The following is a 27,105-nucleotide window of genomic DNA, read 5'->3' on the forward strand; positions in this document are numbered from 1 at the left end:
GAGAGACAGAGAGACAGAGAGAGAGAGACATAGAGAGAGAGAGAGAGAGAGAGAGAGATAGAGAGAGAGAGAGAGAGAGAGAGAGAGAGAGAGAGAGAGAGACAGAGAGACAGACAGAGAGAGAGATGGAGAGAGAGACAGAGAGACAGAGAGACAGACAGAGAGAGAGATGGAGAGATGGAGAGATAAGACAGAAGAAGATGAGACTAGTGGCGTCCCCATTGACATTCGCAGCGATTCCCCGCAGGGTATCAGGGGTCCAGTGTCTGTCAGCAGAAAGATAACACTCCACGCCTGTACTGATTTAGTGAAGGCAGCTGATGCGTTGATTCACATCTGCTGCTTGTCTATGAATCATACATTAATGGAAGAAACAGGCATTATCTCCACACCTGTCTGCTCTCCCATCTCGTCCACCATCCCTCCGCCACCAGGGAAATAAGACAGACCACGCTCCACCTCTCTGTTGGTGGTCTCCATTGCCCCCGTTCTCCTCTGTACTGTATAGTGCAGCCCCCCACTAATCCTCTCCTCTGTCCTGTATAGTGCTGCCCCCCACTAATACTCTCCTCTGTCCTGTATTAGTGTAGTCCCCCACTAATCCTCTCCTCTGTCCTGTATAGTGATGCCCCCCACTAATACTCTCCTCTGTCCTGTATTAGTGCAGTCCCCCACTAATACTCTCCTCTGTCTTGTATAGTGCAGCCCCCCACTAATCCTCTCCTCTGTACTGTATAGTGTAGTCACCCACTAATCCTCTCATCTGTCTTGTATAGTGTAGTCCCCCACTAATCCTCTCCTCTGTCTTGTATAGTGGAGTCCCCCACTAATCCTCTCCTCTGTCCTGTATTAGTGCATCCACCCACTAATCTTCTCCTCTGTCCTGTATAGTGCAGCCCCCCACTAATCCTCTCCTCTGTACTGTATAGTGTAGTCCCCCACTAATCCTCTCATCTGTCTTGTATAGTGTAGTCCCCCACTAATCCTCTCCTCTGTCTTGTATAGTGTAGTCCCCCACTAACCCTCTCCTCTGTCCTGTATAGTGTAGCCCCCCACTAATCCTCTCCTCTGTCCTGTATTAGTGCAGCCCCCCACTAATCCTCTCCTCTATCCTGTATAGTGTAGTCCCCCACTAATCCTCTCCTCTGTCTTGTATAGTGTAGTCCCCCACTAATCTTCTCCTCTGTCTTGTATTAGTGCAGCCCCCCACTAATCCTATCCTCTGTCCTGTATAGTGTAGTCCCCCACTAATCCTCTCCTCTGTCTTGTATAGTGTAGCCCCCCACTAATCCTCTCCTCTGTCCTGTATTAGTGCATCCACCCACTAATCCTCTCTTCTGTCCTGTATTAGTGCAGCCCCCCACTAATCCTCTCCTATCTCCTGTATTATTGCAGCATCCCACTAATCCTCTCCTCTATCCTGTATAGTGCAGCCCCCCCACTAAACCTCTCCTCTGTCCTGTATTAGTGCAGCCCCCACTAATCCTCTCCTCTATCCTGTATAGTGCAGCCCCCCCACTAAACCTCTCCTCTGTCCTGTATTAGTGCCGCCCCCACTAAACCTCTCCTCTGTCCTGTATTAGTGCAGCCCCCACTAATCCTCTCCTCTATCCTGTATAGTGCAGCCCCCACTAATCCTCTCCTCTATCCTGTATAGTGCAGCCCCCCCACTAATCCTCTCCTATCTCCTGTATTAGTGCATCCACCCACTAATCCTCTCTTCTGTTCTGTATTAGTGCATCCACCCACTAATCCTCTCTTCTGTTCTGTATTAGGGCAGCCACCCACTAATCCTCTCCTCTGTTCTGTATTAGTGCATCCACCCACTAATCCTCTCTTCTGTCCTGTATTAGGGCAGCCACCCACTAATCCTCTCCTCTGTTCTGTATTAGTGCAGCCCCCACTAATCCTCTCCCCTCTGCAATCATTCTTTAACTCTCTTTTCAACTCCAAAACTATCCAACTCATCCATCGCTTCCCACCCCCTCTCAGGACTCTCAAATGCTCTTTCTCACACATTTCTCTTCTCAGTGTACCCCTCCACTCTAAAAGCCTCCCTCTCTCCCTATCACTACTCCCATCCTCTACCCCCCACTAGCCTCTTAAACCCACTCCTCTCCCCAAACTTAATCTAGGAACATCCATCCCAGACGCAGAGGGAGGAAACCCATGCTGATGGTGAATATGGGAACCTTTGGCTGACCTCTCCGTAATTCATTTTAACTTGCACCTGTCTCACACACAAACACTACAGACAGCCAAAAGAGCTAGCAGAGAGGAATCCTAAACAGTATCGTTACATATTCGCCCACATAAACATGAAAAAGACTCAGATATGTTAGTCTATGAGGATCTCTGCAGAATACAGATGAAGGAGATATGAAGAGAAATGTGACATTTGGTGGTGTTACAGTAGGCAAATGTAATCTCCCCTGCTCTCCTGCTCTCTTCCTCCCACTGCTGTAACCTCTCGGAGGCTAAATTAGCATGAGGAGTTTTGGCAGAAGCAGAGACAGGGTTTCTCCTATGTTTCAGTAGGGATGTACCGGCGGCCACCTTGGGTGCAAGACATGGCACCGCAGTGTCATGGAGCGACGGAGAGAGAAAGAGAGAGAAGAATGGGAGGGAGGAGTGGGTTGGGAGTGAGAGATTAAAGAACTAAAGTGACATTTCTTGCACTAGTGACCACCCAGCGAATTTTGGGATGTGATATTTAGTAGAGGAGATAGTGAGAGCCAAAAGAAAGAGAGACAGAGAGGGAGACAGAGAGGGAGACAGAGAGGGAGACAGAGAGGGAGACAGACAGGGAGGGAGGGAGGGAGGGAGGGAGGGAGGGAGGGAGGGAGGGAGGGAGGGAGGGAGGGAGGGAGGGAGGGAGGGAGGGAGGGAGGGAGGGAGGGAGGGAGGGAGGGAGGGAGGGAGGGAGGGAGGGAGGGAGGGAGGGAGGGAGGGAGGGAGAGCACTGCTCCTGGAGTCTTGTGACAGTTTGTTAAACATTAGAGTTAATTAGGAAACCACAAATAAATCTTAAATTAATCATTTATATTTAGAAGCATGACCTAAGGTCCCACTACACACATAAACAAGGCAATTGGACATTCACTACCTTTAAAAAAAAAGTCTAATTACCTGAATATGACGTCAAATCAAATCAAATCGTATTTGTCACATGCGCCAAATACAAAAGGTGTAGACTTTACAGTGAAATACTTACTTACAAGCCAAGTAGTCCGGGTAGCCATTTGATTAGCTGTTCAGGAGTCTTAAGGCTTTGGGGGTAGAAGCTGTTAAGGACCCTTTTGGACCTAGACTTGGCCCCAATGATGTACTGGGCCGTACGCACTACCCTCTGTAGTGCCTTGCAGTCAGAGGCCGAGCAGTTGCCATACCAGGCGGTGATGCAACCAGTCAAGTTGCTCTCGATAGTGCAGCTGTATAACCTTTTGAAATTCTTAGGACCCATACCAAATCTTTTCAGTCTCCTGAGGTGGAATAGATGTTGTCCTGCCCTCCTCATGACTGTCTTGGTGTGTTGGGACCATGATAGTTTGTTTGTGATATGGACACCAAGGAACTTGAAGCTCTGAACTTGCTCCACTACAGCTCTGTCGATGAGAATGGGGGCATGCTCGGTTCTCCTTTTCCTGTAGTCCACAATCATCTAATTTGTCTTGATCACGTTGAGGGATAGGTTGTTACACTGCCAGGTCTCTGACCTCCTTCCTATAGGCTGTCTCATTGTTGTTGTTGATCAGGCCTACAACTGTTGTGTCGTCTGCAAACTTGATGATGGTGTAGGAGTCATGCCTGGCCGTGCAGACATGTGTGAACAGAGAGTACAGGAGGGGACTGAGCACGCACCCCTGAGGGGCCCCCGTGTTGAGGACCAGCTCGGCAGATGTGTTGTTACCTACCGTTACCATCTGGGGGCAGCCCTTCATGAAGTCCAGGATCCAGTTGCAGAGGGAGGTGTTTAGTACAGGACACTATGTTGTTGAGTGCTGAGCTGTAGTCAATGAATAGCATTCTCATGTAGGTGTTCCTTTTGTCCAGGTTTGAAAAGGGCAGTGTGGAGTGTTATCAATTTTCTTTTCTTTTTACCTTTATTTTACTAGGAAAGTCAGTTAAGAACAAATTCTGATTTTCAATGACGGCCTAGGAACAGTGGGTTAACTGCCTGTTCAGGGGCAGAACAACAGATTTGTGCCTTGTCAGCTCAGGGATTTGAACTTGCAACCTTTCGGTTACTAGTCGAACGCTCTAACCACTAGGCTACCCTGTTGTGCCACGGCTTGGTGAAACATAAAACATTGCAGATTTTAATGTCCAGTTGGTAGGATAGTTTTGATCGGAGCTCATCCATTTTATTATCTAAAGATTGCACGTTGGCTAATAGGATTGACGGTAAAGGCGGATTATTCACTCGCCGTCCCTGATATCTCCATCTCTTCTTCATGCGAATGACTGGGATTTGGGCCTCGTCGGGTGTTTGAAGTATATCCTTTGCGTCCGACTCATTAAAGAAAAATCTTTGTCCAGTACGAGGTGAGTAATCGCTGTCCTGATATCCAGAAGCTCTTTTCAGCAGAAACATTATCTACAAAATCAGTTGCAAATAATGCAAAAAAACACACACAATATCACAATTGGTTAGGAGCCCGTAAAATGGCATCCATCTCCTCTGGCGCCATCCCGTTTAATGTATCAAATTATAGGATACATTTAGCCTTGCTTCTTTTTAAATCTCGCCTCCGTGAAAGCACAAATTACCTGCAGATCTCTCCATTTTATCCCCAGTCCCTCCAACACTCCTATCTCCTAGAGAGGCCATCCTCCCCTGGCCATCCTGACCATCCCCCAGAACTTCCTTTCTGTACCACCCGATTTCCACAGTAATTCACAGTGAAGATAGCAATCGGCAGTGTCTCCAGGTGTTTGCTCAAACCTGTATTTTTATCAGCCTAGCACCTTCTGTACAGGGTCTGACAGTGTTTTATCTAAAATGCAATCTTTCTGAACTCCAAAGCACAGAGTTTGTTCCCTGGGACTGAGGGCCTGAATGAGCGGGGCACTGAGGGTCAAAATCAATAACAACTTACAAGCTCCTCTTGTACACTAGCAGAGCCGAGAGGGACAGGATAGGAGGGTGTTGGAGAGGTAGGATGGAGGTTGAGGGGTTAGAGGGGGTAGAAGGGGTAGAGGGAGGTTTTGGGGGTGAAAGGGTGTGGAGGTGTTCCAGAGGGGTAGAGGGGTGGAGGAGTTCTGAGAGGTAGATCGGTTCTGAGGGGTAGAGGGGTGGAGGGGTGGAGGAGTTCTGAGGGGTAGAGGGGTGGAGGGGTGGAGGAGTTCTGAGGGGTAGAGGGGTTCTGAGGGGTAGAGGGGTGGAGGGGTTCTGAGAGGTAGAGTGGTGGAGGGGTGGAGGAGTTCTGAGGGGTAGAGGGGTTCTGAGGGGTAGAGGGGTGGAGGGGTTCTGAGAGGTAGAGGGGTGGAGGGGTTTTGAGGGGTGGAGGGGTTCTGAGAGGTAGAGGGGTAGAGGGGTGGAGGGGTTCTGAGAGGTAGAGGGGTGGAGGGGTTCCAGAGGGGTAGACGGGTGGAGGGGTTCTGAGAGGTAGAGGGGTGGAGGAGTTCTGAGAGGTAGAGGGGTGGAGGGGTTCTGAGAGGTAGAGGGGTGGAGGGGTTCTGAGAGGTGGAGGGGTGGAGGAGTTCTGAGAGGTAGAGGGGTGGAGGGGTTCTGAGAGGTAGAGGGATGGAGGGGTTCTGAGAGGTAGAGGGGTTCTGAGAGGTAGAGGGATTCTGAGAGGTAGAGGGGTGGAGGGGTTCTGAGAGGTGGAGGGGTGGAGGAGTTCTGAGAGGTAGAGGGGTGGAGGGGTTCTGAGAGGTAGAGGGGTTCTGGAGGTAGAGGGGTGGAGGAGTTCTGAGAGGTAGAGGGGTGGAGGGGTTCTGAGAGGTAGAGTGATGGAGGGGTTCTGAGAGGTAGAGGGGTTCTGAGAGGTAGAGGGGTGGAGGAGTTCTGAGAGGTAGAGGGGTGGAGGGGTTCTGAGAGGTAGAGGGGTTCTGAGAGGTAGAGGGGTGGAGGGGTTCTGAGAGGTAGAGGGGTGGAGGAGTTCTGAGAGGTAGAGGGGTGGAGGGGTTCTGAGAGGTAGAGGGGTGGAGGGGTTTTGAGGGGTGGAGGGGTTCTGAGGGGTAGAGGGGTGGAGGGGTTCTGAGAGGTAGAGGGATGGAGGGGTTTCAGAGGGGGGGAGGGGTTCTGAGAGGTAGAGGGGTTCTGAGAGGTAGAGGGATGGAGGGGTTCTGAGAGGTAGAGGGGTGGAGGGGTTCTGAGAGGTAGAGGGGTGGAGGGGTGGAGGGGTTCTGAGGGGTGGAGGGGTTCTGAGGGGTAGAGGGGTGGAGGGGTTCTGAGGGGTAGAGGGGTGGAGGGGTTCTGAGGGGTAGAGGGGTGGAGGGGTTCTGAGAGGTAGAGGGGTGGAGAGGTTCTGAGAGGTAGAGGGATGGAGGGGTTCTCAGAGGGGTGGAGGGGTTCTGAGAGGTAGAGGGGTGGAGGGGTGGAGGGGTTCTGAGGGGTAGAGGGGTGGAGGGGTTCTGAGAGGTAGAGGGATTCTGAGAGGTAGAGGGGTGGAGGGGTTCTGAGAGGTAGAGGGATTCTGAGAGGTAGAGGGGTGGAGGGGTTCTGAGAGGTAGAGGGATTCTGAGAGGTAGAGGGGTGGAGGGGTTCTGAGAGGTAGAGGGGTGGAGGGGTTTCAGAGGGGTGGAGGGGTTCTGAGAGGTAGAGGGGTGGAGGGGTGGAGGGGTTCTGAGGGGTAGAGGGGTGGAGGGGTTCTGAGAGGTAGAGGGGTTCTGAGAGGTAGAGGGGTGGAGGGGTTCTGAGAGGTAGAGGGGTTCTGAGAGGTAGAGGGGTGGAGGGGTTCTGAGAGGTAGAGGGGTTCTGAGAGGTAGAGGGGTGGAGGGGTTCTGAGAGGTAGAGGGGTTCTGAGAGGTAGAGGGGTGGAGGGGTTCTGAGAGGTAGAGGGGTGGAGGGGTTCTGAGAGGTAGAGGGGTGGAGGGGTTCTGAGAGGTAGAGGGGTGGAGGGGTTCTGAGAGGTAGAGGGGTGGAGGGGTTCTGAGAGGTAGAGGGGTGGAGGGGTTCTGAGAGGTAGAGGGGTGGAGGGGATCTGTGAGGTAGAGTGGTAGAGGGGTTCTGAGAGGTAGAGGGGTGGAGGGGTTCTGAGAGGTAGAGGGGTGGAGGGGTTCTGAGAGGTAGAGGGGTGGAGGGGTTCTGAGAGGTAGAGGGGTGATGGGGTTCTGAGAGGTAGAGGGGTGGAGGGGTTCTGAGAGGTAGAGGGGTGGAGGGGTTCTGAGAGGTAGAGGGGTGGAGGGGTTCTGAGAGGTAGAGGGGTGGAGGGGTTCTGAGAGGTAGAAGGGTGGAGGGGTTCTGAGAGGTAGAGGGGTGATGGGGTTCTGAGAGGTAGAGGGGTGGAGGGGTTCTGAGAGGTAGAGGGGTGGAGGGGTTCTGAGAGGTAGAGGGGTGGAGGGGTTCTGAGAGGTAGAGGGGTGGAGGGGTTCTGAGAGGTAGAGGTGGTGGAGGGGTTCTGAGAGGTAGAGGGGTGGAGGGGTTCTGAGAGGTAGAGGGGTGGAGGGGTTCTGAGAGGTAGGGTGGTGGAGGGAGGTTTTGGGGGTGAAAGGGGGTGGAGGTGTTCTGAGAGGGAGGTTGAGGAAGGATGAAGGGTTCCGGGGGGCTGGGTGAAGACAATCTAGAAGAGGAGGGTGGTATCTTTTAAGGTGATAGAATCAAAGGAGAGAGATGAAATAGCAGGGGATTTAGTGTTTTCAGCCAGTTCTAGAATATGTTGTAAAATACTATGGCAACCCGAAAACATTCTTTCTCATCAAAATGCCACAAAACAGTCATAACACTAAACCTATAGAAAAGCAACAATGTTTTGGCATTGGACTCCAGTGCCAGGCTGTACAAATCAACATGGCAAAGATCCATTGGAACTATACCCTTTTCCTCTGCTTCCCCTCAGGCTGCGTATGTACAGTATCCTGTTGCTTGGATTAATAGAAATACCCCTGAGTATTCTGCTTTGAATAACGACTCATCTACTCATCAATTAACATTGATTGACTTATCAATTTACCTCTGTCATCGTTTTGTCACCACCTGCTAATGCAGTTCATCTGACAGTAAAACGGAAAGATAAATGAGAAGAAGAATGAATAGTGTTGGAGCACGCTCAGGTCCTGTGGGACCAACAGCTAGTTAACATGTGACTTCTGTGATGCTGCAGCGATAAATTTGATCTGTGTTGTGATGTTTTCTCTGACTGTTAAATCTCCTCAGGTGAGGCTTGCGTTTGATTTGTAAATAAAGAAAACAAGGTCTTTGTTATCCCTCGTGATTTATGATCTCCAATATGTTTATTTTGGATGTGCTTTGATATGCTGATTGGTTTAGAGAAAATGCCTTTGAATGCTCTACAGTTCAGGTTTGAAACAACTGCTGGAGTGTTTCAGATCGCGTCTGACAGTTTTAGTTATTAAATGACTGCTTTGATTCTTTAATGGGATTACTGTCATATCCACAGCCTCCTTGGCATTGCTGATCTCAAATACTGGTAGCTCTATTGATTTTAAAATTCAAAGAACGTCTTCCTCTATACAAACTGGTGAAGAAAACCCAGACTTGACAAACCAATGAACCATTGAATATCAATCCGTATCTATAATTACAGCCACTCTTAATATTCACATATCTTTTAGTCTGACCAGGATTTGATTTTTTTGACCTTTCTTTGTTCATTCGGGCTACAGTCACTAGAATAATGAATAGAAGTCATTTACAGGGGAAGTAAATGTACACCATTAGAAAATGTTAGTTAAGGAACCTTGTAATCTCACATCTATTTCTCTGATTCACTAAGGTAAAGAGACAGACCCAGTCGTTGGGTCACAACCTTTGTGCTGAGGGACGTCCCTTAAATAGTTGAGTTGTGTTAATCTGGTTGGGATTAACCTTCCTATACAGCTAATGTGTGTCTGATTGCGGGGACAGTTTGTGCAGGACCTGAGGGTTTGGTCAGAAGGGATTTAGCATGCACTAACTGTGTTTAAAGGAGATAAATGACATAAAGGCAGGAGAGAGAAGACTGTCTCTGCATACCAAAATGGAGGAATAATATGTAGATTTCCCAATAGCCCCTCTTTTCGAATATACTGTACCCGATAAATTTAACAGTTTGCTATGCAATCTTTTGTTAACTACTGCATGCCAAAATTCATCACAAATTCCTTCATTCTTCTCTCTTCACAGATCTAATTTGGGGATATCGGGTTTCAGTTTGAATGATTTTTCCATCCACCAAAGCATTGCACTGTAAAAGAAAATATGTATTTTGTCAAATGTACAGTAACTTGCTGGCAGTAATTCATGTTACAGTACAACTACAGTAATTCAAAAATGTTACTGTCATCTAATTTACATTACCAAGTTAGTTATTGTAATCTAATTTACACCACCAATTACAATTACAGCATATTACTTTAATTACTCAGTGACATATTACCCAGTGCTCTCTTCTTCGCTTGTCCTTAACACTGTCCAGTCAGTGCATTCAACAAATGTTGATCAAAAATCACAACTTACACAATAGTTCTCCACAATGCATCATCATATACAGTATGTTGCCGTAAATATATAGCAAAACAGCAATACAGTACTTTTTTGTATTGAAAAACTATTCAGCAAATACAGTTCACTGTAAATAAGTTATTTCTTCACAATTACTGTATGTATTGTTAAACCAAATAACACATACTGTAAAACATTCTAGAGTGTTTTACTGTTGAAATGACAGAAAGGTCTTATATTGTAGCCAACATACAGTACTATTCATCTCAGTTGATCACTGAGTGTTTTAATATACTGCCAATCCAAATATGAGGTTCCCTGGTCAATACACCACTCATAAGGTTGCCTGTCCACCAGTTAATCAGAGGTAATGAAGACAGAGACAGCAGTGTCAGTTTCAGTCCAGGTTAGATAGCTCCTCTGAGCGGTTAGCGACACGCGTATGTCGCCTGAGTCCATCTGACGAGCCTATCAGTGCGGCTAATAGCTAATCAATGCTACGGCTCTTTAAAACGCCGACTGACACACACTGCCTAGTCTCTCTCTGTGATTAAAGCCAGACGACTGATAACAGCCTTGGTCTTCTCCTCACCGTCTACAGTCGTAAACAAGCGTTCAACTCCGCTCTGGAGCTAGTCATTTCCAACTTGTTGGTACTTCTAACCCCTTTATAGAGTAATAACGTGTAGTGATACAAAAGGTGTGAATTTGTTGGGTTTGGGTTTGCCTATGAAACCTCTACACACTAGATAGCTTTATATGAGACCCTACATCACCTTTAATATTCAAATACAGACAGAAAAATGAATAGTGAGCAACAGTACATGTGCTGAGTATTTCCCTCTCCTCAAAACCCCAAAAGCCATCTATTTTCATCTGGAATGCAGTGGTCAACGCATCAGACATGTCTCCTCTCCACTGGTCTCTGGAGACCATCAGGAACAAACTCAGGCCATTAGGCCTCTGAATCAATATGTCGGTGGAGGATTGGGATATCATATCAGGGCCTCATTTCAAGCACTTTAAACAGCAGGAGAATAGGGGGGCTTTCAGCAAGGTGTCTGCAACACCGTACTGAATATATGACTGAACGGTAAGTTGATTTTGACAACAATGTTTGCTGATGTACTATATTTAGCTGACCAATTCAGACACAATGAAAACAGGTTTTGGATTTGATTGCCTTGTCTTAAGTGGTGATTAGCAGCAGCTGGTCATCTAAACCGTGTCAAGATTTATTTCAGGAGCTGAAAAGGATCTTTCTTTCCATCCCAAGATGCTGTTCACCACGAAGGCTGTCTGTGTGCGAGGCGATTCACATCTCATCTACTCTGATGAATAACAACACACACACACAGATTCTGTCGGAAATGTTTCATATGATTGAGAGTCACACAGGAGGCAGAGGTAATGTTGATTCTGATAAATTCCCTTTCCATGTGCAAACCAGCTCGCAAAACAAACTCATCAATTTCACATTAACTTTAATTTAGCTTAATGGCCAACCATTAACAAAACCAAATGCCTGCCTCCTCCCTTGAGTTCCCCTGCTGCATTTCACTGTGCCTTTTTAACAAACACACTCAGCCCCTCTACTACCCGACACTCACTATATAGCAGCATGTGTGTTGTGTAATAACCTATCGTGGCCAGAGAGCACTCAGTACAGAGGATGTTTTTAGAACCACAGAAATAGCAATTGCGTATTTGTAGTTATATTGGGATAGCAGAGGTTGTTACCTGCATTTAGCGTGCTTTGGACAGAGCAGGAATTTATGACGTACATCTCGAGGTAAAGCATTTCTGAGCTACACATTGAACACAGCAATACTCCGCTCTCACTTTCTTTCCCTTCTGACTCATCTTCAATCACTCCTGCAAAAAGAGGCCGCCCTGAATGAATCCATTCTTCGGTGGAGTTAAAGGACCTACCTGTGCTTGATGGGATCTCACACTGTAAGCAGTAGTATTGGTGAAAATGCTCCGTCCGTCGTCGCCATCTCCAATGTAAGTGGAGATGTGGAGATGGAGATGGAGGCTTCTTCAGCTGGATGACTGTCAGGCCTTTGACATAGTTTTTACAGTGTAATGGTGTGAGAGGAAATGCATATAGTAATGCCAGAGACAGGATCAGAGGTTATCCTCTCATTCTGTAAACAGTATTACTGGAGATACTGTCTGACATTTAGATCTGTATACAATTGCAGTTATAGTATTACGTGTACCTTTCCAGCCTACGTTGTATCAGGAGAAGCTATGTTGAATCGAACACCTTTGGGATGAATTGGTACGCTGACTGAGAGCCAGGCCTAATCGCCTGGGGACCAACTTCATGTTAATGCCCATCATTTTGGAATGAGATGTTCGACGAGCAGGTGTCCATATACCTTTGGTCATCTGATTGTTGAATGGATATTTGCAATCATTTGCCTGAAGTCTTTGATAGTTTGCAATAATCCTGAACCAATCTAAAAGGCCTGAACCCCTCTAAAAGGCCTGAACCCATCTAAGGCCTGAACCCATCTAAGGCCTGAACCCATCTAAAGGCCCATGAACACATCTAAAGGCCTTGAACCCATCTAAAGGCCTGAACCAATCTAAAGGCCTGGCCAATCTCAAGGCCTGAACCAATCTAAAGGCCTGGCCAATCTAAAGGCCTGAACCAATCTAAAGGCCTGGCCAATCTCAAGGCTTGAACCAATCTACAGGCCTGGCCAATCTCAAGGCCTGAACCAATCTAAAGGCCTGGCCAATCTCAAGGCCTGAACCAATCTAAAGGCCTGGCCAATCTAAAGGCCTGGCCAATCTAAAGGCCTGGCCAATCTAAAGGCCTGAACCAATCTAAAGGCCTGGCCAATCTAAAGGCCTGGCCAATCTAAAGGCCTGGCCAATCTAAAGGCCTGAACCAATCTAAAGGCCTGGCCAATCTAAAGGCCTGGCCAATCTAAAGGCCTGGCCAATCTAAAGGCCTGAACCAATCTAAAGGCCTGGCCATGGAGTCTCCACATAATATAATCACTATCTATAGACACTTTGGATGATCAAATTGATAGTGGATAATTTGTTAGGATGACCCAACTGCTGGGTTGCTTGTATGACCCAACTCCTGGGTTGCTTGGATGACCCAACTGCTGGGTTGCTTGGATGACCCAACTGCTGGGTTGTTATGATGACCCAACTGCTGGGTTGTTAGGATGACCCATCTGCTGGGTTGTTATGATGACACAACTGCTGAGTTGATAGGATGACCCAACTGCTGGGTTGTTATGATGACACAACTGCTGGGTTGTTAGGATGACCCAACTGCTGGGTTGTTTGGATGACCCAACTCCTGGGTTGTTAGGATGACCCAACTCCTGGGTTGTTAGGATGACCCAACTCCTGGGTTGTTAGGATGACCCAACTGCTGGGTTGTTAGGATGACCCAACTGCTGGGTTGTTAGGATGACCCAACTCCTGGGTTGTTAGGATGACCCAACTCCTGGGTTGTTAGGATGACCCAACTGCTGGGTTGTTAGGATGACCCAACTCCTGGGTTGTTAGGATGACCCAACTGCTGGGTTGTTATGATGACCCAACTGATGGGTTGTTATGATGACCCAACTCATGGGTTGCTTAGATGACCCAACTGCTGGGTTGCTTGGATGACCCAACTCCTGGGTTGTTAGGATGATACTTAAGAAATGTGTTGATTTTTTAATGGAATTCCAGGTAATTTCACTTTCATTTAATTTATCAGATTTTCTTCGTGCTTTCGCTGTCCATTGACGAGTCAGTGTTAATCTTCTGGCAGTTGTCTTCAACGTCCTCCAAGAACTTGGCAAAATCATCAACATAGAGCATTGGAACAATCCAGCAGTCCTACGGGCCCTACAGCCCTTCATGACTGCAACAGGCCACTCAAGCCATTACTTTTTATGTGTCGTTCTCCAAGTAAAGGAAATGTCCTTCTTTATACATAGGGAGTCTGAATTTGCAGAACACGTGTATTGGTTGTTGTACACACTTTACAGACCATAGGATTTACTATGGAAAAGAGAACAAGCGTTCTTACAAGGCAACTTTGTTTATGGCTGCAAGGAGAAGAGTTCAATCTCAGTATGTGAAGAGAGTTCTGACCACCATCCCTGGCATTCTGACTGCTTTGACTTGTTACAGCATACTTTTAGTTGTTTAACTAGACAAGTCAATTAAGAACACATTCTTATTTATAATGACAGGCCTACCCCAGCCAAACCCTAACAACACTGGGACAATTGTGCACCGCCCTATGTGACTCGCAATCACAGCCAGTTGTGATACAGCCTGGAATCAAACCAGGGGCTGTAGTGACGCCTATAGCACTGAGATGCAGAGCCCAAGATCACTGTGCCACTCGGGAACCCATTACATCGTACATTTTCATGAATATCTATAACCCACAATAAATTCCATATGAATGTGACAACAGCCAGAGCTTATTTATTTCTGGTTATGACCAAGTGATCCTTCTACATTTAACAGCAGCACCGACAAACATCATAACCAAAGTCTGAGAACATTAATAATCAAGCACAATAGTTTTTCCTGTTGAAACTGTGGTCTTTCAGGCTTTCAGTGGAAAAATCACTAGATTTACACATTTGGAAAGCCACGTGACATTTCAACATGTTTTGCACATGTGAAATCATGTGAAACCATGTGTTTTTAAAACACTTCACATGATGATATTTCACATGAAGTTTTACATGTGGATTTTCACATGTGATTGGTTTCACATGTGGATTCAAATGTTCATATGAGATTTCACAGCTGATGCACTGCAAACAAAAATGTGTCTTTGACACGAACAGCGCATTTAACATGCAGTGTTTTCAACGTACATATTTGACACACATGACAACATTTTGTGTTTATTTATACAGAAATTATTATTCATTACTGTATTATTATTATTCATGTCTGTGTAAACAACTGATTTCACCTGTATTCCTACACTTTGGACTGCAAAGTAAATCTCAGCTTTGTTAAAAAATACAGTCAAGAAAAATGACATTTATCATAGTAATTCAGGAGTAACATTAAAACAGAATAATATGCCGCAGCAACATTAGACAATTATAACAGAAAATCCTCACATTGCTGAAATATGTAAATTAAATCAATGATGAGAGAATAGTCAGAATAAGTGATAACTAAAATAGAAGCGCAGTTGGCGCTCTTTTGCTAAGTGCAAAATAAGTATAGGTAATGAATGTGTAGGGGAATGATTCAGACTTTGTGGTGCAGCAAAGAGGTCGGTGCACTTCAAATCTAGAAGTTGTGAGTTGAAATCCTAGGTTGGGTGAAACTTTATCGAAATAGCAATAACCCGTGCAAATGTGATCACATGTGAAGTTTCAGCAACACATCTTTTCACATGTGAAGTGTTCCAAAAATACGTTTTCAAATGTGACATGTCACATGTGAAGTGTTCCAAAAACATATTTCCACATGTGAAATGTCAATTGTAGTGTTCCAAAAACATGTTTTCAATTCGTGTGAAATCATGTGGTTCAACATATGACAGGAATCTTCACTGTCAGCCATTGCTGTTAATGTTTTATATATTTTGTCATTTTACAGTACATTTCTACAGTAATAGTGTTTTGCTATATATTTACTGTGAGTCACAATGCACTTGGGTACTTCTTGGGCGGTCCTGCAAATTCACTTGGCACGTCTCACTTGCAATTTCATTTAAACTAGGATACTTGTTTAGATGTACGTATGACAATCAAAATAAAAAATGTATCCTGTAATTTTATATTAAGTATTAAAAATAGATCTGGTGGCTCAGCAAGAACTTCAGGTAGCATACAGCAGCACACTTTCCTTTATCTCCTGCACAGTAAGTCTAAGTCGTTGGGGCTGATGTTGTTTTAAGACGGTCATGCTATGGATCATTTAACTATTTGATTTGGAATTTTAGGACCCCTTTAGATATAAAATGTTGGGCTCGTCGTCGGAATGAGGAGACCAAGGTGCAGCTTCGTAAGCGCACGTCTTTCTTTATTAGATGAACACCAAAAAATATATAAAAAATATAAATTAACATAATATTCTACAAGCTACACAGTAACTACACAAAATCAAGATCCCACAAACTAAGGTGGGAAATTGCTACCTAAGTATGATCCCCAATCAGAGACAACGATAGACAGCTGCCTCTGATTGGGAACCATACCAGGCCAAACAAAGAAATAGATAACCTAGATTGCCTACCCTAGTCACACCCTGACCTAACCAAAATAGAGAATTAAAAGGATTTCTAAGGTCAGGGCTTGACAGTATCCTCCCCAAAGGGGCGGACTCCGGCCGCAAACCTGAACCTATAGGGGAGGGTCCGGGTGGGCATCTACCTTCGGTGGCAGCTCCGGCATGAGATGCAGACCCCGCCTGTGGCTCCTCCAACTTCGGTGGCGCCTCTGGTGCTGAGATCGTCGCCGGAAGCTCCGGGCCGTGAATCATCGCGGAGGAATCGAACCACGGATGCTGGGAACTCCGGACCGTAGATCGTCGCCGGAGACTCCGGACTGGGGACCATCTCTGGAGGCTCCGCACTGGGGACCGTCTCTGGAGGCTCCGGACTGGGGACCGTCTCTGGAGGCTCCGCACTGGGGACCGTCTCTGGAGGCTCCAGACTAGGGACCGTCTCTGGAGGCTCCGCACTGGGGACCGTCTCTGGAGGCTCCGCACTGGGGACCGTCTCTGGAGGCTCCGCACTGTGGACCGTCTCTGGAGGCTCCGCACTGGGGACCGTCTCTGGAGGCTCCGGACTGGGGACCCTCACTGGAGGCTTCAGACCATGGATCATCACTAGAGGCTTCGGGCTATGGATCATCACTGGAGGCTTCGTAACATGGATCATCACTGCAGGCTTCGGGCTATGGATCATCACTGGAGGCTTCATAACATGGATCATCACTGGAGGCTTCGGGCCATGGATCATCACTGGAGGCTTCGTAACATGGATCATCACTGCAGGCTTCGGGCTATGGATCATCACTGGAGGCTTCATAACATGGATCATCACTGGAGGCTTCGGGCCATGGATCATCACTGCAGGCTACGGGCCATGGTTCATCACTGCAGGCTTCAGGCCATGGATCATCACTAGAGGCTTCGGGCTATGGATCATCACAGGAGGCTCCGGACTGGGACCCCTCACTGGAGGGTACGGGCCATGGATCATCACTGGAGGCTTCGGGCCATGGATCATCACTGCAGGCTACGGGCCATGGTTCATCACTGCAGGCTTCAGGCCATGGATCATCACTAGAGGCTTCGGGCTATGGATCATCACAGGAGGCTCCGGACTGGGACCCCTCACTGGAGGCTTCGGGCCATGGATCATCACTGCAGGCTACGGGCCATGGTTCATCACTGCAGGCTTCAGGCCATGGATCATCACTAGAGGCTTCGGGCTATGGATCATCACAGGAGGCTCCGGACTGGGAACCCTCACAGGAGGCTCCGGACTACGGAGGCGCACTGGAGGCCTTGTGCGTGGAGCCGGCACAGGGCATACCAGGCAGGGGAGACGCACTGGAGGCCGGGTTCTTCGAGCTGGCACAGGTCTTACCGGGCTGGAGAGACGCACTGGAGGCCTGGTGTGTTTAGCTGGCACAGGGCGTACCAGGCTGGGGAGACGTACTGGAGACCAGGAGCGCAGAGCCGGCACAACCCGTCCTGGCTGGATGCTCACTTTCGTACGGGAAGTGCGAGGAGCTGGCACAGAACACACCGGGCTGTGGATGCGCACTGGAGACACATTGTGTATCTTCGCAAAACATGGTGCTTGACTGGTCCCACACTCCTCACAGCGACTGTCTTGCTCCAGACACCAAACCATCCACTCTACCTCATCACTCCCCTCAACTCTCTCACATTACTCCTCGCTCAGTGTATCCCAATATTCCTCTTCGCTCTCAGACTCGCCCCTCTGCTTCGCCGACCAACCCGTGTCCCTCCCCCCAAAAAAAAAACATTTTTGGGGCTGCCTCTCGGGCTTCGGAGTTGCCTATGTTCCTCCTTCGCTGCATCCGCCTGCTTCAATGGCAGGGTCTTATCTCCTGCCATAATTTCTTTCCACGTCCATGATGTCCTCCACCCCTTTCTCTCCCAGGCCTAGGATGTCCGTTTATGCTGCCCACGCTGCTTGGTCCGTGTGTGGTGGGATCTGCTGTTACGCTCGTCGTCAGAATGAGGAGACCAAGTTGCAGCGTGGTAAGTGTACATCTTTCTTAAATAGATGAAGACCAAAAAATATATATATACGAATGTAACGTTCTGCAGGCTACACCGTAGCTATACAAAATCAAGATCCCACAAACTAAGTTGGGAAAAAGCTACCTAAGTATGATCCCCAATCAGAGACAATGATAAACAGCTGCCTCTGATTGGGAATCACACCAGGCAAAACAAAGAAATAGATAACCTATATTGCCCACCCTAGTCACACCCTGACCTAACCAAAATAGAGAATTAGAAGGATCTCCAAGGTCAGGGCATGACATAAAACATTATTTGATCAAATATAAAATTTGACCGTTACTTCTATTGCCGAGAGATAACAAATTGAATAACATTCATGAATGGCAAAAAAGACGCAAGGTGTTGAAGTGTTTGTCCTATATCTAGTAGATACAATGCATTTGAAAGGTATTCACACCCTTTGACTTCTCCCGCATTTTATTATGTTACAGCCTTATTCAAAAATTGTATAAATAGTTTTCCCCCTCATGTTTTCACCCTCATTCCCCCCAGACAAATGTATTAAAAACAAAAACTGAAATACCTTATTTACATAAGTAATAAGACCCTTTGCTACTAGACCTGAAATTGAGCTCAGGTGCATCCTGTTTCCATTGATCATCATTGAGATGTTTCTACAACTTGATTGAAGTCCACCTGTGGTTAATTCAATTGATTGGACATGATTTGAAAGAAACACCTGTCTATATAAGGTCCTAAGTTGACAGTACATGTCAGACCAGAAATCAACCCATGAGGTAAAAGGAATTGTCTGTAGAGTTCCGAGACAGGATTGTGTCGAGGCAGATCTGGACCATCACTCATTCATATATCCATTATCCGTATGTACATATTCTTTATCCCCTTACACTGTGTATAAGACAGTCGATTAGGAATTGTTAGTTAGATTACTTGTTGGTTATTACTGCATTGTCGGAACTAGAAGCACAAGCATTTCGCTACACTCGCATTAACATCTGCTAACCATGTGTATGTGACAAATAAAATTTGATTTGATTTGATTTAGATCTGGGGAAGGGTACCAAAATAATTCTGCATTATTGAATGTCCTCCATCATTCTTAAATGGAACCACCAAGACTCTTCATAGAGCTGGCTTCCCGGCCAAACTGAGCAATCGGGGAGAAGGCCCTTGATCAGAGAGGTGACCAAGAACCCGGGGTCACTCTGACAGAGCGCTAGAGTTCCTCTGTGGAGATGGGAGAACCTTCCAAAAGGACAACCATCTCTGCAGCACTCCACCGATCAGGCCTTTATGGTAAAAGCCACATGACAGCCCCGCTTTGAGTTTGCCAAAAGGCACCTAAAGGACTCTCAGGCCATGAGAAACAAGATGATCTGGTCTGATGAAACAAACATTGAACTCTTTGGCCTGAATGCCAAGATTCACGTCTGGAGAAAACCTGGCACCATCCCTACGGTGAAGCATGGTTGTGGCAGCATCATGCTATGGGAATGTCTTTCACTGGCAGGGACTGGGAGACAAGTCAAGATTGAGGAAAAGATGAAAGGATCCATGTACAGAGAGATCCTTGATGAAAATCTGCTCCAGAGCACTCAGACTGGGGTGAAGGTTCAGCTTCCAACAGGACAATGACACTAAGCACACAGCCAAGACAACGCATGAAGTCTCTGAATGTCCTTGAGTAGCCCAGCCAGTGCCCAGACTTGAACCCGATCTAACATCTCTGGAGAGACCTGAAAGAAGCTATGCAGCAACACTCCCCATCCAACCTGACAGAGCTTGAGAGAGTCTGCAGAGAAGAATGGGAGACACTCCTCAAATACAGGTGTGCCAAGCATGTAGTATCATACCCAAGAAGACTTGAGGCTGTAATCGCTGCCAAAGATGCTTCAAACAAAATACTGAGTAAAGTGTGAATACTTATTTCAGTTTTAAAACTAATGCATTTGCACAAATTTCTTAATACCTGATTTTGCTTTGTCATTATGGGGTATTGTGAAGAAAAAAGAAAAAATGTATCAATTTTAGAATAAGGCTGTAACTTACAAAATGTGGAAAAAGTCAATGGGTCTGAATGCTGTCCGAAAGCATTGTGTAAGAAAGCTCAGGATATATATATATATATATTGTTTGGGGGGTGGCACAAAACTACCTCCATACTTCAATGTATTTATTTTCCTGACCAGTTACCTTCAGACAAGTTCGCTGACACTTGTTGTAGATCAACACGGAGAACATCATCATGTTTGTGAGAGTCTCCCCTTTCCACACAGTGGTCATAGTTTGCAGCCCAAACAGTTTGTACGCTATGAACAGAAGTTGGCACATCAATGGTACTGACTTCAGACGAGCCCCCTGACACTTGTGGGGGGACATAGAGCAAAACGGAGACTTCCATCGTGTTCGTCAGAGTCTCCCCTTTCCATAGATTGGTCATAGTTTGGACACCACATATCACCGCAGATGCAGAAGTGTGACATGTGGTCAATTGAGATGCATCCAATACTTAAACTGACAGATTGATGGAATTTTTAAAAATTGTTACTTAGATTGACGCACCGGGGGATTTATTAAACCTGTAATATTTAGCTTTTTGTCAACCCGACCTGATTTACATAGAATTGTGAATGATAGACCTGTCATTTTCATTGAAAGCAGGTCAAAGAAGTGGAAGACCTGTTCTATGTGCTTCCCATTCTTCAGTTTAGTTTTTGCGTCTTGAATTTTTGGTTATGTACACCAGCTACAAAACGCTGAAAATACTACATTTGAGGGTTATTGAAAATATATTTCACTGCGGTTTGGACAATGATTCTCTTCAGTGTACTTGTTTTGTCTCAAACTGAAATTGGGCAAACTATTCGAATTTATCTAACCAGGAAATGGCGGAGCGGTTTCTGCATGTTTCTTCTTTAACAATAACACTTTAATTTAGTTGTAAAAATACAATAAGGTTATAAAAATGTCCTTGGGACATCCATGGAACAAATCGGGAACTATACAAAACCTGCAGGGGACCATGACTGTTTAAATTGAATTAACGTAAATTATGCCTTTCAAAGAAGCATTCTAAATTACATTTGACATCTCAGCTTTCACGTGTTCAAATGTTGCCATGTAATCTCATGGTATAACACGTTGAAATGCTGTGTCCTTGTTGTCCATTCATTTCACATGTTGTGTCATGTAGTTCTATGTTTAACATACGTTGCTTCACATGTTATCACGTCACATTAAGTCAAGTGATCACACGAGATCACCTGTGAAATGCATGTGTCTTTTCCTGTAAGGGACCATTCCTGTGGACCAACAGTTCCATGTGTTGTACTGAAAACCTTGGAAAACTCATTAAGACATCCACCTCCTGGAGTACTCAGCTATAGAACGACATGTGCGAAGGGGGAATCGGGTGACAGCACTGCCGTTCCTAACCAATCTCCACCCAAGAGGCAAAGCAATGATAAGCAGTGATTTTCTATAGGGTATCCTAGTGCAGGATAATAAATGTTGTTATTTGACAGGTTATGTCATCTGACAGACCACTGCTATATTCCACTGTATGTGAAATGCCTCTGAAATGTGGCATCGAGGGAAATTACACCACAAGGTTTTATGTGAAATGTGAAACGTGCTTTGATATAAATGTGCTTCCAGGGTATTTGTTTTTGTCATGTAATGTCTGTTACACAACACTGTTTTGGAACTTCTAATAGAATACAGACTAAGCTCTATACATTGTAGTTTTCGTAAACATTGATGAAATTCCCATCCTTGTCCAATCAGTGAAGTGTGATTTTTACCCCCTGTGTCTTTTTCTTAGGAAAGGTCCTGCAGTGTGGATGTATTTTCAAACTGGCAGAAGCAACACCCAAGTCCCACCATGCTCCCAGGGGACGACCAACCTCCATAGATCCCCCAGCTAGGGAACAATATCCGCTTCAATCCTACTGACATAACTTAAACAAGGACTAATACCTTAAAAACAGTGGTGGAAAAAGTACCCAATTGTCATACTTGAGTAAAAGTAAAGATACCTTAATAGAAAATTACCCAAGTGAAAGTCATCCAATAAAATGTTACTTGAGCAACAGTCTAAAAGTACTTGGTTTAAAATATACTGAAGTATCAAGAGTAAAAGTATAAATCATTTCAAATTCGTTAAATTCAGCAATCAAAATGGCATCATTTTCATGTTTTTAAAATTTACAGATTGCCAGGCGCACGCTCCAACACTAAGATATAATTTACAAAACATTCATTGTGTTTAGTGACTCCGCCAGATCAGAGGCAGTAGGGATGACCAGGGACGTTCTCTTGATAAGTGTGTGAATTATACAATTTTCCTGTCCTGCTAAGCCTTCAAAATGTAACGAGTACTTTTGGGTGTCAGGGAAAATGTATGGAGTAAAATGGAGTAAAAAGTACAGATTTTCTTTGGAAATGTAGTGAAAGTTGTCAAATATACAAATAGTTAAGTAAAGTCCACATACCCCAAAAAACTGCTGAAGTAGAATTTACGTATTTTTACACCACTTTACACAAGTGATTTGGTATTGGTCAGACAGCATTGACAACGTACTCTAATAATACATGCATTCATGTTTAAATATATCTATATTACCTTTATTTAACTAGACAAGTCATTAAGAACACATTTATTATTTTCAATGAACAGTGGGTTAACTGCCTTGTTCATGAGCAGATCAGATTTCAGCTCAGGGATTTGACATTTCGTCAAACACGTTTCATTAAAGTCAATATTTTGTTTAGTTAGCTTTTGGAAACGTTAGCTTGCACATGGAAACTTTCCCAGACACTTATAAGTTGTAATTTTCAAGTTTCCTGATATGGCTAACATTCGATGTCCGCGGATGCGTTGTATTCTAGCCGAGGTATGAAATACAATCTTCATTGACTGTAGTGCATATACACCACACACAACAGCTACTAGTGGGTCCACAATGACTGGAAATGTAACGCTCGTCTGATGAAGAAGGAGTGGACCAAAACGCAGCGTGGTTGGTGTTCATGATTTATTTCCAAAAACACTTGAACAAAACGACAACGAACAGTTCTGTCAGGTGCAGAAACAGAAAATAACTACCCACAAAACACAGGTGGGAAAAGCTGCCTAAGTATGATTCTCAATCAGAGACAACGATAGACAGCTGCCTCTGATTGAGAACCACACCCGGCCAAACACAAAGAAATAGAAACCATAGAAATAAAGAAACTAGACTGCCCACCCTAGTGACAGGAAACACAACCGTGGGAAGAACAAGTGACACATTTCCGTGCAAGAGCGGCCCATTTAAAATTCAATCTTCCCTCGCAACTCGTCAGACATCATGATACGTCATCAGAAGTGTCCACTTAATTTAGGGACTGAGGCTCGAGGGTGTTTCTTTTAAGTGTTTGGAATGCAGCCAATAACACCTATCTGCAGTTTAAATCCAACACATCTTAGCTCTGCAAACACCCTGGGGAGGGGGAGGAGGAGCGGGATATGCCGAGAGCAGTATGGAAGCCTGCCTGCCTCTCTCATTCTGCATGTGTGTGAGCAGTGTACGTGCGTGAAGTGTGTGTGGGCAGCCCGTCAGCATCTCAGGTGTGTAAAAGTGAGGTGTCCAATACATCAAATCTTGCCTCCCTGCAAAACAGCTCAGATGGAGTCTCCTGCTATCAGGGGGGAACACACGGCTTCCTCTCCTCAATGGGGCCTACGTGCCATTCACACACTGACACGCACAGTGAGTGACTGAGTAGTATTATTAGAATAGAACCACATAGATAACGAGAGAGAGAGAGAGAGAGAGAGAGAGAGAGAGAGAGAGAGAGAGAGAATCTGAGCCTGCAATTTAAAGCACTTCAAATCCAGGAGCTGAGCCTAGAAACGAGCCCTCTCAGTCAGCTGGTGTTGGACCTCACCAACCAAGCTGACACCAGCACTGCTTCAAAAGAAAGAATTCCAATAAGCAAAATCATGAACCATTCAAAGGACTCATATTTACAACATTGGAAAAACGAAACAAAATCCCAAAGCCGACTAAATTGCTATCTGACCCTAATCAGAGAATTTGAACTGTCTGATTATCTTGACTCTGTCAGAGATACGAAGCAGAGACAGATCCTTACCAAGTACAGGCTGAGTGACCATCGATTGGCAATAGAAACCGGCAGACATAAAAAGACATGGCTACCCAAAGAGGAGCGTGTTTGTGGTCACTGCACGACAGGGGAGGTAGAGACAGAGATGCACTTTCTCCTTTACTGTGGTAAATATTCCTCACAAAGAGATTCATTATTCACAGAAATGACTACATTTATTCCATTACATTTAACTTATTAAACCCAGATGAAAAACTAAACATAATCATGGGAGAAGGAGCAACGGCTCCTCTCGCAGCCAAATATGTATTCTCCTGCCATCGCCTGAGGGACACTGAATAATCTGCATAGTAAGCAGTAACTTACTTATGATTACTATTATTGTTGTAATTGTTTTATTACTTATTATTGATGTTTATCATTCCAAATAGTAGTGGTATGGGTGGTAATGGTAATGATAGCAGTTTAATGATAATGATGGGAGTTATTTATAGTTTACTTTTCCATATTTATATTTATTACATTTCCACTATTAACTGTTACTATTACATTGTTATTATTTTTGTATTTAATTTTTGTATTATTATTTACTATCATTTTATATTATTATTCTTTATTATAATTCTATTACATTGTATATTGTAAACATTGTTGCTTTGGCAATATTGACACAATGTTTTTCATGCCAATAAAGCACCTTGAATTTGATTTTGACAGCAAGAGAAACAGATAGAGCTAGAAAACAAGAGAGAGAGAGAGAGAACAAGATATTTTTTTTTGTGGGTCCTGTGTGGCTCAGTCGGTAGAGCATGGCGCTTGCAACGCCAAGCGTCGTGGGTTCGATTCCCGCTGGGGCCACCAATATGTAAAAGTAGTGGCCACAGCCGACTTGTAAGTCGCTTTGGACAAAAGCGTCTGCTAAATGGGATATATAAGAGAGAGAGAACAAGCGGTAGAGAGAACAAGAGCGAGAGAGAGAGCGAGTGACCAGGAAAGAGAGAGAGAGAGAGAATAAGAGAGAGAGTGAGCAAGAGAATGAGAGAGGGAGAGAGAGAACAAGACAGAGAGAGAGAACAAGTGAGAGAGAGAGAACAAGACATAGATGAGTGAACGAGAGATAGAGAGAGAGAGAGAATGAAAGGAGCACATGAAGAGAGCAGGGAAAGAGCCCCAAAGAAAGAACTAAAAGAGAGAGGGAGGAGCCCGTTGCATTCTGTCACCAGGTCCCCGGGTGAAGTGAAACATACTGTGGTGATGCAGATGTAAACTGACATTGGGGAGGGGGACATAGAGGAATGTCCTGCTTGCCAGGAGGAACTTTAAACAGCTTTAACTCTTCAGCACAACACTGTTTTATCTTGTCAGGACGCATCCATTCACCTTGGCCTCTCATGAATATTACAGCTGAGTGATGGGGACCGACAGAGGGGAACATGTGGGAAGAGGGGAGTGGGGGTTTGAATTGTGTACCCCATAGAGTACCTGCTCTACACACACACACGCACGCACGCACGCACGCACGCACGCACACACGCACACACACGGAAGGGAATCCCATCTCTCTTTACCTCTTCCCTGGCCACAATACATTCTCACAAAATGTTTGGTCTGTGAGGGGACAATACACTCTTCGGTAAAAAGGTTCTAAAAGGGTTCTTCGGCTGTCCCTATAGGATAACCCTTCCTGGTTTCATGTAGAACTCTTTTGGTTCTTCCTGGAACCCAGAAGGGCTCTACCTGGAATCAAAAAGGGATCTTCAAAGCTGTCTCCTATGGGGACAACTGAAGAAACATGTTATGTTCTCGACAGCACCTTTTCTATGAGTGCACCCAAACAACAGTTGTTGTTTTTTACAAAGTTTCTCAAACCGACAGTAAACATACTCCTCCAGAAAGCTTGCTCTAAAGCTACCATCCCACCCACACATACACACCTTAAGGGACTTCACCCGAATACTACTTTCTTACATCTGCCACATGAGTGTGTGTGTACAATGAATCACGGAAACGGATGTCTTCAGCAGGTTTGACTACTACTGTATATGAAGTATACCTAGCAGACTCCTTCTGTTCTGAGCCTGTTGTCTAAACTTGACCAACATTACAAAAGTGAACCTTCTCCTGAGGTGACAGGATAACCAGATGACATTGCTAGGACATTGGCTACTTTGTTCTGTGGACACTGACAGAAGAGGAAATGGACAGAGACGTGTTTCCTTAGAAGACTGTATGATTAGCAGGCCGTTTGGAGGCAAACAAGGAGTGAAATACACTGTTCCAAACTTCAGTCTTGGTAGGGATTTTATTTTCTATAGTAACTTTTGTTTCCTACCCCAGGGTCCCTCTGCCTGCGATCTGTCATTAAAAGCAGCAATATGGACGAGACAATTAGCCATCTAATTTCAATTAGCAGCCTGAGTAGGTCATTAGCAGCTTACTTATCATCACTTATGATCTCCAGAGGCCTACACGCAGCAGAGTGACACATCCGACCAGGTACAGTATTACGCACAAGTATAATTAATGGTCGTGAGGTAATTGCATGGCGTCGCACCAAACCACAGCGAAGAAAGTAACTCTTAAATATAATATTTTATTTTCTGCGGTTGGTGGGCGTTCTTATCACAGGAGCAGTGTAATCTTGTGATCGTCTTCGCTTTAGTTCCGCTCCCTCTTTCACTCCCCCCCCTCTCTCTCTCTCTCTCACCCCCCCTCTCTCTCTCTGTCTCTCTCTCTCTCTCGCTCTCTCTTTCACTCCCCCTCTCTCTCTCCCTCTCTCTCTCACCCCCCTCTCTCTCTCTCTGTCTCTCTCTCTCGCTCTCTCTCTTTCACTCCCCCCTCTCTCTCTCTCTCACCCCCCCTCTCTCTCTCTGTCTCTCACTCTCTGTCTCTCTCTCTTTCACTCCCCCCCTTCTCTCTCTCGCTCTCTCTGTCTCTCTCTCGCTCTCTCTGTCTCTCTCTCGCTCGCTCTCTCTCTCTCTCTCTCTCTCTCATCCACAGATTTCACAGTCTCCGTTAATTGAATATCGATTAGTTTGTTGTACTTTTATTTTTTCAAAGAAAGACAATGAAATACTTTGCCCCACAGTTGACCATACATATCTAAGAAGCTTCATCAGTGCCTCTAATTC

At 45.5% G+C, this 27,105-nt stretch overlaps 1 pseudogene; it reads left to right on the forward strand.

Annotated features, from left to right (window-relative positions):
- The window catches only part of LOC135559415 (uncharacterized), an 88,429-nt pseudogene that overhangs the window by 55,193 nt on the left and 6,131 nt on the right, over positions 1 to 27,105 (forward strand).

The sequence above is a fragment of the Oncorhynchus masou genome, chromosome 18 (genome assembly GCF_036934945.1).
Source record: "Oncorhynchus masou masou isolate Uvic2021 chromosome 18, UVic_Omas_1.1, whole genome shotgun sequence".
NCBI lineage: Eukaryota > Metazoa > Chordata > Actinopteri > Salmoniformes > Salmonidae > Oncorhynchus > Oncorhynchus masou.